The sequence below is a fragment of the Lolium rigidum genome, chromosome 7 (genome assembly GCF_022539505.1).
Source record: "Lolium rigidum isolate FL_2022 chromosome 7, APGP_CSIRO_Lrig_0.1, whole genome shotgun sequence".
Lineage (NCBI taxonomy): Eukaryota > Viridiplantae > Streptophyta > Magnoliopsida > Poales > Poaceae > Lolium > Lolium rigidum.
This window is the reverse complement of record NC_061514.1, coordinates 283,585,974-283,594,582: the sequence shown is the minus strand read 5'-3', so window position 1 is coordinate 283,594,582 and position 8,609 is coordinate 283,585,974. Positions and strand designations below refer to the sequence as shown.

At 45.4% G+C, this 8,609-nt stretch overlaps 1 pseudogene; it reads left to right on the top strand.

Moving 5' to 3' along the window:
• Nucleotides 1-7,465: 7,465 nt before the first annotated feature.
• Nucleotides 7,466-8,256, top strand: LOC124672864 (annotated as a pseudogene).
• The last annotated feature ends 353 nt before the right edge of the window (nt 8,257-8,609 follow it).

The following is an 8,609-nucleotide window of genomic DNA, read 5'->3' as shown; positions in this document are numbered from 1 at the left end:
ACACTCCAATTCTTCTTGCATGGCAATTACCCAATCCGGATCGACCAAGGCTTCATGTACCTTGAGTGGTTCAAAACTAGACACAAAAGCATGATGTTGACAATAAGTGATAAGTAATGCATGGTGTCTACGAGTTACCACTCCTCTTGAGATGCTACAAGGACTTGATCCACTTTCATGTCGCTTGCCCTTGTAGCGGCCTTGATCTTCCGAACGGTTCCTTCATGATCAATGAATTCATCTCTTGCTAGTACTTGATCATGAGGGACCACTTGAGCTTGATCATGAGTTGAGGATGTTTCTTGATCGTCATCATGATCTTGCTCCATGGAATGAGGATCTTCTTCTTGTTCTTCGGATTGAGACTCATCTTGAGTAGAGGATGGTTCTTGAGTTGCACTTGATGGTTCGGCTTGAGTTGAGCTAGGCTCCACTTGTGGCGTGCTTGAAACATCTACTCCATCATCTTGATCATCATTATGAACCTCCATGGGCCGGATGTGTCCAATGCCCATATGCTTGATGGCACTAGATGGATCATCATCATTACCCGCAACACATGGAACAACTTGCTCCACTTGGGAGCCATTATCCTCCAAGAACACCACGTCACAAGATACTTCAATAGTCCCGGAGGACCGGTTGTAGTATCTATAGGCGTGAGAGTTCTCCGCATATCCAACAAATATACCCTCTATGGTTCTAGTTTCAAATTTACCGAGCTTTCCTTTGTTGTTCTTAACAAGGCATTTGCATCCAAAGACACGAATATACATGACATTAGGCTTGTTACCGGTAAGGAGCTCGTATGGGGTTTTGTTGTGGAGGGGACGGAGGAAGAGCCGGTTGGAGTAGTGGACGGCAGTAGAGATGGCTTCTCCCCAAAAGTTGTGGGGTGAGTTGAATTCACTCAACATGGTTCTTGCCATCTCAATGATAGTCCGGTTCTTCCTTTCAACAACACCATTTTGTTGAGGGGTGTATGGCGCCGAAAACTCATGCTTGATGCCCTCATCATCAACAAACTCTTGCATAGTGTAGTTCTTGAACTCGGTGCCATTGTCGGTCCTAATTGCCTTGATCTCGGATTCATACATACGTTGAGCTTTCTTGGCGAAGGTGATGAACTCTCTATGGGTCTCGTCCTTAGACTTAAGGAGAAAGACCCAAGAGTATCTTGAGTAATCATCAACAATGACAAGTCCATACTTGCTCCCACCAAGAGTATCATAATGTGATGTCCCAAAGAGATCCAAATGAAGGAGCTCCAAAGACCTAGATGTGGAAACAATACTCTTGATGGGATGCTTCTTCTTGAGTTGCTTTCCGGCTACACATGCACTACAAACACGATCTTTCTCAAAAGAAACGCCGGTTAGTCCCACAATATGCTCACCCTTTAGGAGTTGTTTAAGATTCCTCATGTTAACGTGACCAAGGCGGCGATGCCACAACCAACCTTCGTCATGCTTGGCCGCCATTAGACATGTGGAGAAGGAGGGGCTCTCTTTCGAGAGGTCAACCACGTAAAGGTTGTTCTCCACATATCCAACAAGGACCAATTTGAGATTGTCACTCCTAAAGACTTGCACATAATATTTAGTGAAATATGAATTGTAACCGAGCATCGGCAAGATGATATATAGAAAGTAAGTTATAGCCAAGGTGTTCAACAAGCATAACCGTCTCAAGGCACAAGTCCTTAGAGATTGCCACCTTGCCATACCCAAGTACCTTTCCCTTTGAGTTGTCACCAAAGGTAATGCTTGACTTCTTGTTGATATCTTCAATGAATTGATCAAGCACACCTTTTCCTCCGGTCATATGATTGGTGCATCCACTATCAAACACTCATTTTGGACCACCGGAGGAATACCCCTACAAAATCAAGTAGAGGATTTAGGAACCCATCGATTAATGGGTTCCTTTGCAATGGCAACTATATCTTTTGGTACCCAAATTGAGTACCCTCTATAAGCATAGCCATTAGGAGGGCCAACATAGTTAGCATAAACATCACCATAATAATCAACAAATAATGCATAGTGATCGTTTGGCCCCGTGCGGTCACCACTAGTGGCTTTGCCCCTTGAGGCTTTGCCATTATTAGCGACCTTCTTGTTCTTATCTTGAGCGGGTTTCTCCTTGTTGTAGTTCTTCTTCTTGTGAGACTTGGGAACGTATCCAAGTCCAAACTTTTGATGGTTTGACCTTTGCTTACTCAAGAGGTCATCCAATCCCATCTTGTTCTTGGCGGTGGTGAACTTTGCAAGTTCCTTTGTTAACCTAACATTTTCCTCAAGAATAGATGCATGCTCACAAGAGGATTCATTAGGATGATAGTCGAGACCATATTTAGTCACCAAGGATTCAAGATATGCATTGGTCTCAACATGCAAAGAGAGTTCCTCTTGTAAACGAACATGTTCCTCAACAAGCTTAGCATGCTCACTAGTAAAAGATGTAGGGGAACTAGCATGCTTTTCAACAACAATGGGATCCTTCATTGATTCAAGTGCTTTCATGTAAGTTTCTTGGAGTAGGTCATGGTTCTCTCCAAGTTTCTTGAGCTCATCCTTTACAAGCTTGTTAGCTCTTTCAAGGTGGTCAAGATCCCTAGTGAGAGAGGCATGAGCAACTTCAAGTTCCTCCTTTGAGGTATGGAGCACTTGAGTCAAAGATTGAGCCCTATCAATAGTTTCTAGGTCCTTAACTTTATCAAGTTCATAGGTTTCAATTTGTTGCTTAAGGCCTTGAGATATGCACCTTTCGGTTTTTAGCTCTTGTCTTAGGAGATTGAATCTCCGTTCCTTTTCATCCAATTGATATTCTAATTCCTCAATGGACTCATCCTTTTCTTTGAGAGAGTCCATCAAGAAATCAAACTTGACAAGAGCTTCACCACGAAGGGTGCATCTAACATTGTAAAGTTCCTTAAGCACAATTAGTTCATCTTGATTTTCATTTTCATCATCAAGAACACTAGATAGGGAAGGTGGAGGTTCCATTACCTTGGTTTCCCTTGCCATAAGACAAGAGCCAATGATTGTAGATGAGGAAGAGTCATCGGAGTCATCATCTTGGGTGATTCTTGCCATGAAGGAGGAACCAACATCATTCTCCGTGGAGTAGTCCTTGGAGTAGTCATATGTGAAGAGTGACCCGGGCTTGGAGTAAGCCAAACCGGCCACCCCGGCCTCCTTCTCCTCATCTTCTTCTTCATCATCGGACAAGTACTCGGCTCCAACAAAAGCTCTTCCCTTGTTCTTCTTGAATCGATCGTTGATTGGGTTTGGCTTCAATCTTGGCTTGACCCCTTTGATGAATCTTGGCTTGTCTACCCTTTTCTCATAAGGGCACTCATTTGCAAAGTGGCTATCTTCATCACAATTGTAGCAAGTTCTCTTCTTCTTCTTGTCATTGAGGAGCATAGGCAACTTTCCCTTGTACTTCTTGGCAAAGAAGGCAAAGTCAGTGACGATGTCACTAGTTGAAGTCATCTCCTCATCTTCTTCAATTTCATATTCCTCTTCTCTTTCATGGTCGGCTCTAGCTTTGAGAGCAAGGTTGTGTGATGCTTCATGGTTGTGTGAGGCTTCATCAACACGGTTCATAGCCTTGAGCCTCTTTCCGGCTTTGGCCATGCTTTCATTGGCGGCCACATAGGAGACTAGATCATCGGAGTTGAGATCGGCACTCTTGGTCATGATTTGCAAGTTGAGTGCAAGGTTGGTGTCTTCTTGTTTGACGGCAATCATAGCAATGACCTTGGATTTTATGAAGGCTTCGTTCATCTCGAAGCCGTCATTGTACTTCTCGAGCACCAAGTCCCTTGACCCTTACTTTCGAGCACCAAGCCTAGCATAGGCATCGGATACGGATTCTCCATCTCGAATCATGAACTGGTGGGCCTCTTGCTTTGCGGTCTCATAAAGAGCTGATTGGATCAAATCGGTTCCCTCTTGGAGTACTACGATCCGATCCCACAACTCTTTAGCGGAGACAATGTCATCGACTTGATCAAGAAGCTTGCGGTTGATGCCACTTCTAATCTTGTCACGTGCGGATGCATTGAGTTGACGGTTGTAGAACTCGGTGGAGGTCAACCGAGTAGGATCTTGTGGCTCCCGATGTCCATGAACAATGAGCTCCCATAGCTCCACACTCGCAACCTGTGAATATGAGATTCCATAGCAGATTTCCAATGTGGAAAGTGAGTTCCATCGTAATGGGGAACGGTCCCACTATGGTTTATATGAGGCATGTGTGAAGTGTTTCTGGGATAGTCATGGTTAACATCATGGTAGGTTTCCTTAGAGACCGAAGCCCCACTAGAAGTTCCACCTGGCGGTTAAGTTCTTAAGCATGGCAGTCATTTCGTCATTTGTTTTTGTAGCTCATCCTCCTTTTTCTTCTTCTCGGCATCATATGCCAAGAGTCTAGATTTCATCTCTTTAACCGAAAGGTTAGAGTCGTCATCTAGACCCTCGAAGAGTTTATCCATCTCACTCTTAAGGCGGTGAAGCCCTTAATAAGAGTCCAGGCTCTGATACCAATTGAAAGTATAGAGATGGTATACCTAGAGGGGGGTGAATAGGTTTCTACAGATTTTAATTCTTTCTTTGCAATATTAGGCTTTGCGGAATATAAAGGTGAGCCTAATGCAAACTAGGTGAAGCAACCTATATGAGGATACAACTAACTCGAGCACGAAGGCTCTCACGAGCGATTAAATCACAAGTAAGGAGTTCGGTTAGAGATAACCGATAGCACGCGGAGACGAGGATGTATTCCCGTGTTCCCTTGCTTTGCAACAAGGTACGTCACGTTTGGAGGAGTGAAGGTCCCACGAAGGATTCCCCGCGCCACGAAGGCTCACCCTATTCTCCGGAGCCTATCCCACGAAGGAATAGCTCACTCACTTGTGGTAGACTTTGAGGTAGCCTCCAAACCTTCACAATCTTTGCCCGGAGCAAATCCACAGCCCGGATGCTTCCGGACTCCTTCTTGCCCACCTAGGGATTCCAAGGAACCCTAGGAAGCAAGCTTCTCAATGAATACAAGGGGGAATGAGATTTGGCTTGGTAGAACGGTAGATCGGGTCCTCCTCTAATGATTCCCCGGAGGGATTTGAGTTTGGGTGGAGGAGGAGGGAGATCTGAGGCTTTTGGTGTTTCTAGCAATGGAGTAAGAGAGAGAGAGCTCAAGAACAGCTTGTAGTATATTGCCTAACTGTTCAGAGGTAGGAGAAGGCCTATTTATAGTGTTCTTCGAAATACGGCCGTTGGTCACTTGCCACATCGCCAGATTCGTCGAGAAACCCGGTCGACCGGATTTGGCGCCGGACAGGCCGGTCCACAGCCCGGTCAGACCGGGCCACAGACCGGGCCGGCCGGTTTCCAACCGGAGCTGGGACCGGGTCTTGACCGGGAAGGCGTCTGAGCTTACTGGATGGCGCCCGGATGGCACAGGCGCAAAGTCCGGTTGCTGACCGGGCCGCTCGGTCTGGTGCCCGGTCAGACCGGGCTGTGGACCGGAGCAGCCGGTCCAAAACCGGGCTGGCGACCGGACGGCGACCGGAGGGCTTGCCCTCTTTACTGGAACCTGCCCGGATGGCACCGGTTCTGGGTCCGGTTGGTGACCGGGCTGTCCGGTGCCAGGGCCGGTCCGACCGGATCTGTGACCGGCCAAGCTCTGAAGAACTTGCTGATTTTTCGTCGAATTGGGGGGGGGGGTCTCCCGTTGCCTTTTTGTTCCATTGCTACACCATCATACCTCTTTGGCTAATACCTGAAAGTCATCTTGTAGACATGTATTAGTCCAAATACTCTAGCACGGTGTCATAGATACCAAAATAATGGATAAGGGTAAAATACCCTTACAGTGGTGACATTATTTTTTCAGATTGTGTAATCCATAAGCCACTGATCATGTCCATGTTTCAACGTTGTGATTAATTCCCCATTTTTCTCATATGTATGTCTGCATCTATCTCAGCCTCCATTCATTAGGAATAAAAATTGACAAGATATTCACAATGTTTATCTAGAAATCTATGTGCTACATAAATTCATGCAGTTCTTAGAAACGTTTGTCTCCCATAAGTGCACACAAAACTAATCCTCTTGCTAAATAGAGGATTGGATTTTCTCTGAAAAGAGTTAGTTACTTTGTTACTTACGTTAAACTTTGTGGTGTTTTACTTTTCTGCACCTTAATTATACACCAAAATACGAAATCCTTTGCATTTTTTTATTGTTTTTCTTTTGCTAAAATTCTGAACTAATTATTTCAGCTCTTCGTGGGTTTGGCACTCATTACTTATCTAAATTCTAAAGGTACTATAATTGATCCTCTGAACTTATGGGTTATCAAAAACTATTTTGATGCTGTTGGTGGAAAGCGTAGTGCTTTTGGTAAGCTAGTTTGATAAGGTTACATAAAAGCTATTTTTACTCTTTTTCAGTTTTATTTTATTTGTTTTAGTTGCTATGGCTCTGCTCAAGTCATTAGTTCCTAACTTTTAAGCTGTATGTATTTGGTTAAGGACCCAAAAAAAAACCACCTGAGTTAGATGATGCGTTTTCCGTTCCTCCTAGTGTCGTAGAAGATATTATGAGAGATCTGCTTTCAGGTGATTGAAGTGAGAGGCCTACATCAAGGTGTACTTTATTTAAATTCTACGGTATTTCTCATGATGAAGTTAAAGAGAAATTATTTTATGTATCTCTTAAAGGGTGAAGCTAAAAATTGGTATCTAGCATACCAACAGATTTGATTGGCAATCTTAAGAAGCCATATTATATGAAGTGTTCTTCCTTCTAATGGTCTCAATACTATAAGAACTTTGTGGGCAATTTTGCTGGTGAAAGATTTAACAGTAACTGCGAGCTCGACAATCGCGAAAAACCGCAAAATTGTCGATCTCGCTGTTACGTCGGGGCGGCGGCCCCGAAGGCATGGTGCTTGGGTGGCGACTTGGAGATCTGTGTGGACAGCGAGGATGTCGACCCGGCTGGTTCGTCTCCGGGCAATGCGGAGGTCGTTGTGGCTTGTAAGTCGGGGCGGCGGCCCCGAAGCTAGAGGTGTGTTTTCTTGCGTTGGTGGTCGCGTTGTGTGGATGACGGGCCCCTCGTTTGTGCGGTTTTTCGCCTCGATTTTCCTTATAAATCGGGCAATGTATGGTTTTTGGACCCGGTTTTCCTTATAAACTGGGTCATTCTGTGCATAGCACACTTTCTATCTAATCGGGCGGCAGGTATCGACTGCCTTGAACTCAAAAAAAAAAATGCGGTCAAATGGACAGTAGCTCCTAGCCCGGCCATGCATGTGAACCAGAACCGGGAGAGAGTTATTGCAAGGCGTTCCGTTCCGTTTTGGCGACATCGTGGTCGCAAAATCTCCAAGATGACATATACCGGTCGGTTCTGATAGCAGAACGTGTACAGTTCCGATCATTGTCTCCATGATTGCCGTGACGAAGAAACAAAATTATTGCCCTGATGTGGCTGTATCGGTGATCGTGAGACTGCATTGCGGTGCAGGGATCAGAGCCACGAGGACGGGGGAGGTGAACTTCCACTGCACTCACTTGGAGGACCTGGACAAGAGCTGGAGGATGATGGCCCGCACGGCCGCACATCGTCGCCGGCGGACTCAACGCCCTCGACGGCACCGACTACTCCGCCGAAAGATGGGCAGACATCGTCAAGGTACCTGTACTACAGTATATTTTTCTTCTGTAAGGCTGAATCCATAAGAAATTTGTGCGCAGTTCTAACGCTGATTTCTCTGCAGACTGCAGTACTACGAGGAGATCGGCAAACCGACACTGAAGGTATGGGTGATGAAGTACCTCAGGGGAAGGAGTACGTCGACGCCAAAGATTTTGAAGTGGAATGCTGGCCGTAGACTCGTAGTGGTCGTGGCCAAAGGGCAAGGTCAGAGACAAGTTACATTTCTCACGTAATGTTCTGTCTGCCGTTTACTACTTTGGCACTGAACCTTACGCTGAAACTCCACTTTTTTTTTTGGAGGGGACTGAAACTCCACATGTGGAAGGGACGTGCAAGTTTGTGCCAGCCGATATCCTACACGGTCGTCTCCTCCAAAGAGATCTCGGATCACCACGTCGTTAAGGTTGACGTTGCAATATCGGACACCAGAGAAGCCGAAGAGCTAGCCGGGAGTCGGAAACAGAGGGTAGTCAAGATGAGCAAGAAGGACTCAAGAAAAGGAATATGGACAGCAAAATGATATTTTGTGTTTCAGTTGGAGTCTTTTCTGTGATTCTCTCTCTTTTTTCATTCTTTTGCCGTTTTTAGTACAGCTGATGCGAGTTGCTTTCAATTGTGTATACGGCTAGTGGTTGAAGTGGGACTGAAGAATGTGATGTATAAGTAACCAGGATGTGGAAGCAATGTACTTTTGGTATGGCTTCCTTGCATTCTGCTGGTTATTGCCTTGGGCCTTTATTACCTTCACGATGGCTTCGGGTGGGCGGTCTCTGTTGCCTAAATTGTTAACTGAAACAGACTGCCGTAAAAGAGAAGTGATATGGACAGGCAGCTCCTGTAACTTATGCTCTGTATGGAACATTATAGAAATGA